Here is a 7,562-nt window from a genome sequence, read left to right on the forward strand (position 1 = left end):
ACTTTGTCTTCAAAATAAGGGTGCGTCTTATATTCCGAAAAATCGGTATTCGTTTTTTTTTGTTTCATCCTCGTACTGCGTTTGGCATCGAGTTATAACTGTTATAACTTAAAATCATTAACAATTACAGTTTATAGTAACTTCGATAATTACAGCCTTTTGCTGTTTCCTGAAATATAGTTTAGCTCGTCTGCTGTGTGAGTGCTTTTTTATTTTCATCAGTTACATCACGTAGGCAGTGGATAATTAATGTTTTATAAATAACTACAATATGCGCTTTTGGTATCTTTATTTGAGACTTTTCTCGCATATCTACACAAAGATTATCTGCGAATAGCTGTTCCTAATTTCGAATAATGGGATTTAACTGTCACTCTTATAATGCAACCATGTCTCCAAAGTGCGGAGTGTTTTTTTTTGCTGCAACGGGACACTAACCATGAACCCTTGGATTCAAAATTCGCCACGCTAACTATTGTGTCACGCCCGGTCCTCGAGTTTTAGACGCTAGATACAAGCCAAAATTAAAAGAGACGTGAATAGTCTGGGTTAACTTTTTATATTGATTCGGTGGTCAGCCAGACTTAAGAGAAAAGCATTATCCTCCTTCATCCCCCCTCTTTCCCAGTGGCTAAGATGCAAGCTTGAGGACTTATAACGCTAAAAACTGGGGACAGCGCAAACAGCCCATTGTATATCTTTGCATTTGAGCATAAACAAACAAGTAAAGCGTTAAAACTGGTCTTTAGTTTTTATGTTTACCTCAGCATTATTCGACATTTATTTATCAAAAGTGATGAAAAAGCCTTGTGAAATTGTATTACTTGTAGGTTAGTCGTCTTTATTTATCTTTTAGTTTCAAAAATGAATTAACAAATTGACAGTTTGGTTTAAGAAATGAGCTTCAAGCGTTCACAAAGACAGTCGTATGATCACTCTAACGAAAAGGTTTTGATTTTTATAAAAATGAAGTCAACAGCAGACACTATTTCTCCACATTTCTTTGAATTTGTTCATTGTAGCGTAAAATCAGAGGTGTAAAATATAGCATTTCAGATATATATACATATATTTAATTCCTACAAGTCACAATTCCATAAGCTTTTCGTACAATACAAAAACTCAGCAGCTGAACGGGACGATGAGAGACAAAAGATTACATAAAACGCTATTTATATATTTATAATACTAAAAGCCGGTGAAAGATTGGAAAACCAATACGCCTAAAAGCTGTGGTAAAAACAAGTTAACTGCAGATGTTTTTGTGGTAAAAACAAGTTAACTGCAGATGTTTTCCCCCACATTCCTCTTAATTTTTCCAATGGGCCATAAATAAGAAGAAAAATATAACATTTTGATTTATCTTTTGTCTTTCGTAAGTCACTTCCAATAAGCTTTTCGTTCAATACCAGAAAATCCATCAGTTGGGCTGGATGATGAAAGAAAAAATATTTCTTCCTTTCCTTCAATAATGCATATTGAACCTATTGGGTCATTTACACCATGAATCAGTAATACAAGGTCATGGCTACAGCTTTTCAGGAGGCATATGTATTGGGGATTTGTCAGATCTGAGGCATAGTGACTTTTGAGAAATTGAAATATTATTGGTAGTGGTGGAGAGAAGTACAAATCAAAACGACAACGGATAAAATCTTTAAGATTACATATTAACTAAGAGTCAAGCATAGAAGTGGTAAGTAAATATAAAAAAATGGCAGAAAGCACCCGATAACTAGAGTGGGGCAGGAAGATCATGGACTCCAAGAAGTGTATGCAAAGAGAAAAGGAAGAGAGCAACTGGAAACAACTTGAAAAATAGGGGTCATAGGAACCATTTATATACATTGTTAAGGTGCACCAGAAAGTTGTTAAGAACTGAAAGCATAGTTTGCCTAGAGAAACAAAACTAGTCTCGTTGAAATCGAGTGAGAGTGAAATCAATTAATACGTTACAAGCAGCCAAGTAGGTGGAAAGTGACTTACAATAGTAGCTACAACACTTCTAGTAGCACTTCTAATGGAGTTCGGAAGGTTGACACACATGTTTTCATACAGGTATTGTAATCGGTCCACGATCTTAATGATAGAAGGCGAGATACTGATGGCTTTTACCAAACTGAGCTAGTTATTTTTCAGATTGGTTAATCAATTTATAGACAAAAAAGGCCCAAGAGGTAGTTTCGGTAAAGCTGTAGTAGTGGTTCACCAGTAACAATTTGCAATACAGAAGATAGAGCACATTTTAAAGCACCAGACAGATACATAGAGCAGCAAACTGAATAAAGTCCAACTGATGTAAAGTAGAGACTGAGGCAGTGTAGTAAAAAACACAACCATAATCTAGTTTAGAACGAATATATGAGAAAAACAGTAGAAGTAGAGCAATCAACACTTCAAGTCGAGCCAGAGAATGCATGCAGAAAGGTCAAACGTCGAAGACAGGTAGTAATGATACCAGTGATGGGAGCAGGGCAGATGAGATGAATATTTAGTGTCATTCCTAAGTGACAGTATTGGAAGACTTTTTGAATGGTTAGATGTGTAAAAATAAAACAAGTTGGATTAAGATCAATTTGGTGACGGGAGGATACAAAATATTTACATTTAATTGGAGTAAAAGAAAACCCAACTAAGAGGCTTACTGATCTAGGTAATCTAGTCTACTCTGAAGTGAGATACACATATAGATCACATTTCTCCCTTGATGCTATATTATCACGTTATTTGCGAAAATTCTGGTTGATTTTTTGATGCTGTAAGGTACCATCAAGATCAGAAAGCATAGTATTTAACCAGCAAGAATACTACCCTATATCTGATTGAATACAGTTTTATGGCCAATCTCTCAATCCATACAGTAACAAAAGCTGCTTCAATATCTAAAAATATGGCAATAGTAACTCCCTTGTTGGTGAAAGAAACGGAGATGGATTAATGTATTCGTGCTAAACAGTTCATAGTACTTCGATCTTGACAAAATTCATTCTAGTTGGAAAAAAAGTGCTTATGGTAGTTTAGAGACAAGTTGAGGCGAGCATTCACCATATATTCAGAAGTTTTGGCTACACACGATATCAATGAGATTTGGAAATTTAAAGAAAGTTTCAGGATACTGGGAGATTTAGGAATGGGTACTACTTCTGGATGCTTACAATATAGGTGACAGAGGCCAGAGATCCAGCTGTACTGTAAATTGTCAGGAGAGAAGAACGAGATACTGACTTAACTGTGACAAAATAAAGTAGGTAGCCAAATCCATAACAGGGGTAGTATTTTTGAAAATCGGAGCCATTTCAAGTTTAATCAAGGTAAAAGATGTATTTAACCAGCCAAGAGTGTCTCCTCCAAGTTCTACCTTGGTTAGCATGAGAGGGTAGGTCGGGTTTGGTGGACATCATATGGAAAAGAAAGGTAGCATAAGTCTCACACTTGTCCTGAGGGGTGACTAAGAAATAATTTTCAGAAATCAAAGAAATATTTGGGAGAACAGATCATTCATAATATAAATGATAGATCATAGCCTCTAATCGAGAGGTAGGGTAATTTTTAGTGAGTGAAAAACAAAACTATCGTCAACTACTCCACTTGGAAACTTGAATGTATAGTTGAACGTTAACACAGCCAATATGACAACGTGATAAATTAACCTGCCTAAATTAATGCTTAAATAATGATAGTTCCTACGTCAAAGTGGAATAAGTTTGCTGCACTCAGCATTCCATCAAGGTACCTTATACTGTAAAGTACGTGTAAAGCAGAAATTATGTTAATTCAGGTTTACAGCTTGGAGAAGAGTTGCGCCAAAAGTTCCAGCACAGCCAGCTTCCAAAGTAATATTGTGGAGAGCAGAATTACACTGACAGGATTATCTGACCAATTTGTTTCATAGTGAGAACAACAGTAGGAGACAGCTTATGCAGATAGCCAACCATCGAGTAGCTTTGCGCGAAATTAAAAAAAATAAAGTAAATAAAGTCTTAATAATTATGTTTTATGTAACTTTGTGGATAGCTTGTTAGGCTACGAATCTATGGATCCTGGGCTCGAGTCGTAATGACTTCCAGTTGTGAGTATTTTAGTAAAATGTTAGTCAGTTCCGTTATTTGGTTGAAAGGTCAAAATAAGGCCCTTATGGCAGTATGGAGTGCTATCTGCTGCCTTTCCTCAGGTCAATAGCTCAAAATTATGGACAGTTATACTAACATCCTTTGGAACCTCTGATTTGGTGGTCGAGCCCACGTGCGCTATGGATTGCCTTTCAAATTAAAAAAATCGATTACAGAATCTGAAAGAAACAGGTCAGCACTCGTTTTTTTATATCTGACTGAAAATAGTTTCACTTATGTAGTTGATCACCAACTAATTTCCAAATTTTCACACATTGGTGGACTTTAGAAACGCTGAAACGTCATTACATTGATTCATAACACGAGTCTTTAAAGTTGTTAAACTTAATCCTAGAAAGAGAAGAAAGAGACAGTGTAAATACATAGTAAGATAAACGTGTGTGGCATGTATAATTTACATTTCATGATTTTATTCTTCTTGCCGTTTAAAGCACAAAAAGATATCGAAGATAAACTGTCTATTTTAGAAACTAATTTAAGCCAGAACAATGAATGAAGATGATTTTGAAAGACGTTGTACCCCGCCAAATGCTCAAGTCACCCATTAACCTGCTGACAAGCTAGTCACCGCAGGCAGACAGGCTTATTGAAGCCCTCTGAATGAAATGATGGTGTTTACTCTTTCATTCATTGACATTAGCTATTTAACAGAAGCATCCGAACAAAAGCGAGCGCTTTTAATGAGCTACTGGTCACTATAAAGCTTGCGTATGTTGCACAGCGAGGACTCGAGAGAATTAGGCTTCGGAAGAGGCTAATCTGCTGTAAAGTGAAAGTCAAGACTCGGTAAAATAACCACCCCATCAGTAGGATTAGCTCGAGGCCGTTGTATTCCATTCTACTAATGGCCAGTAATGACGCGGTAGAATCCTCATGCTGCTGAAACCTGATACCATTCTTTTGCCATCTGGCCTTATATAGACTATCTGCTGGCCATGTTAGGCTGACGAATCGACGCTGAATAGGTCTTACGTGACTACCTTTCGTGCACTCCAGTTGGAAGTTTAAAGTGTAAAGCTTGACTACGATGCTATCCATCTATCTATTTGAAACGATAAACAAAGACTTAGGAAAAGAAACAATTGCATTCCTTTAACGCACGTGGAATTCACGTAATAAAGTTTATATGAATCTTGGTACAAGAAGTTTTCTTCTAATATCATTGCTTTTTTTATCACAGTAAAATATCTTATTTTTCCATTTGTCCTTAAAGCTTGGAAAGCAAATTGTCTGGTAACACATACGAAAAATTGATAAAATAAAATTAAGAAACTACCTTAAAATCAGGATAACGCATTATTTTGTAGTTGCTATTTCATAATATTTTTTCTACTAGTGATTTATAAAACGATTTGAATGTGGCTTTTATCTTACATTTGTTTTTCTGCTTTGATACTCAAAAAATGTTTTTTTGTTTTTTTTTTAAAAATATGCTGTTAGTAAGTTATTAATGATTTAAGTTTTGCACAATTAGCCAGGCATGGGCTAGTGGTTAGCGTGCTCTGACTGTGAATATGAAGATTCGTGATATTCAGCCCGTTGCTACGAAAATGTGCTCATTGCTTACATTATAAGACTGACGGTGAAAACTAATTATTCTGTAAGAAAAGGGTAGACAAAGAGTTGTCGGTGGGTGCTGTTCACTAGCTGCCTTCTCACCACTTTATCACTTCAAAACTAGGAGGGATAGCCCATTGTGTAGTCGTGGGTGTAAATTATAAAACAAACAAACATACCTGTTAATGAATGAAACAAAAATAAATTTCTATTTTACTACATCATTTATCAAGTACAAGAAGTGAAGTTTCAAGTTCTAAGTAAACTTGTCGAAAAATGCGAGGGCTACTAACAACTATCACAGAAGAATAAAGTAACATTTTACGATTTTTAATTTCTAAAGTAACCAGCATAGAATGATTGACAGTTTTAACTATAGTATGATACCCAATGTCTTCAAAACACCACGGAAGTTCAGTATTCTGTTAATACATTGTACATTTCTTCTATCACACGGCAACAACAACAGAAGAGTGGTAAACATACAAGTCAATATTACTTCAACAACAGTTAGAAGACTGCAGAGTCAGAGATAACCCTTATAGAAACGGGATTCTAAAGCCGACGATAAATCTTCAGTCCGCAGGATGAAGCCAGCAGTTAAAAAAGGAGGAATAAGTTCAATTTTCTTTATTTACACCGGCCCGAAAACTGAAGCGAAGCCCATTATAATCAACAATTGATACTATAATCCCAGTGTTTTTGGCAACTCTTGTACAATCGCCTTAGTATAAACATCAGACAATGCATTTGTTGACGACTCTTGAGAAAATATCTGAAGATAAAATTTTTTCATCATAAGTTGATGTTAATTCGAAAGCAGCCTGTAGATTTTGCAAATCTCGTTACTCAGTCGTTAGTATCTAGGATAAGAAAAGTGACTTATTCTAAAAATATTAATTATTGCATACATTGGCATAATTTTTTAGTTTTATCTAGAACGTCGAAAAGTACAAAAGGTGGGAAACCGTATTTATTATCTTAACTTTATGTTATTCAGTATAATGTTCTATAATCTTATCTACCGCATTTTTCGGAATATAAGACGCACCCTTATTTTGAAGAAAAAGTTTTTTGGGGAAAAAAGCTACAGTCGCATTTGAAAGATTTTTACTTAACAAAAATTCAATTTGATACTTTAAAAATTAGTATATATATTGTTCTAAACACAAAAGAGCTCATAACATCAAAATAAGAAAATACCGCAAATAAAAAAAAAGGTTTACTGTTATTTAGTTTGGTTCAAAACCTACAAAATCTTCATTTCTTTCACTGTAATTTATTTTTTATTATTTAAAGAGCATTATAAACAGTTATGTTTTTAAAAGAAAAAACTACTATTGTTATAAATAACATATTCAATTGAACTAAACTATGCATGCCTATTTAAATATATTTACACATGGCTTGTGTATATCATATATATTATTCATACCTTCGGTGTATATATAGGACGCAAGCAGATTTTGACATCAAATTTTGGGGTAAAAAAGTGCGTTTTATGCACCGAAAAATACGGTATATTGCGGAACCGTGGTGTCTGTCTCAGCGTTTGTCTCTTTTTTTTTCCGTTTACGGCGGCCGCTTCCCGCGCTGCGTTTGAAAAACTGCGCACGCATACAAAGCTCAACATTCACTTTAGAAATGACGGGAGAACTGTTAGGAGTTAATCACACTATCATTCACATTTCAAAATATGACGTAACTTAAAAAATATAAGTGTAGATTTACCGTATGTTATTGTTGAGCGGCTGTCAGCATGACTGAAATACTCAAAAATTACTTTTCGCTGTGGGCGGTATAAGTACAAGTAGCTCAGAGCTTTGGCTCTGAGTGAAACCAAGAGTGCAACACAATCAACCTTTTTAAAGTCCA

This window comes from Limulus polyphemus, unplaced genomic scaffold (genome assembly GCF_000517525.1).
Source record: "Limulus polyphemus unplaced genomic scaffold, Limulus_polyphemus-2.1.2 Scaffold263, whole genome shotgun sequence".
NCBI lineage: Eukaryota > Metazoa > Arthropoda > Merostomata > Xiphosura > Limulidae > Limulus > Limulus polyphemus.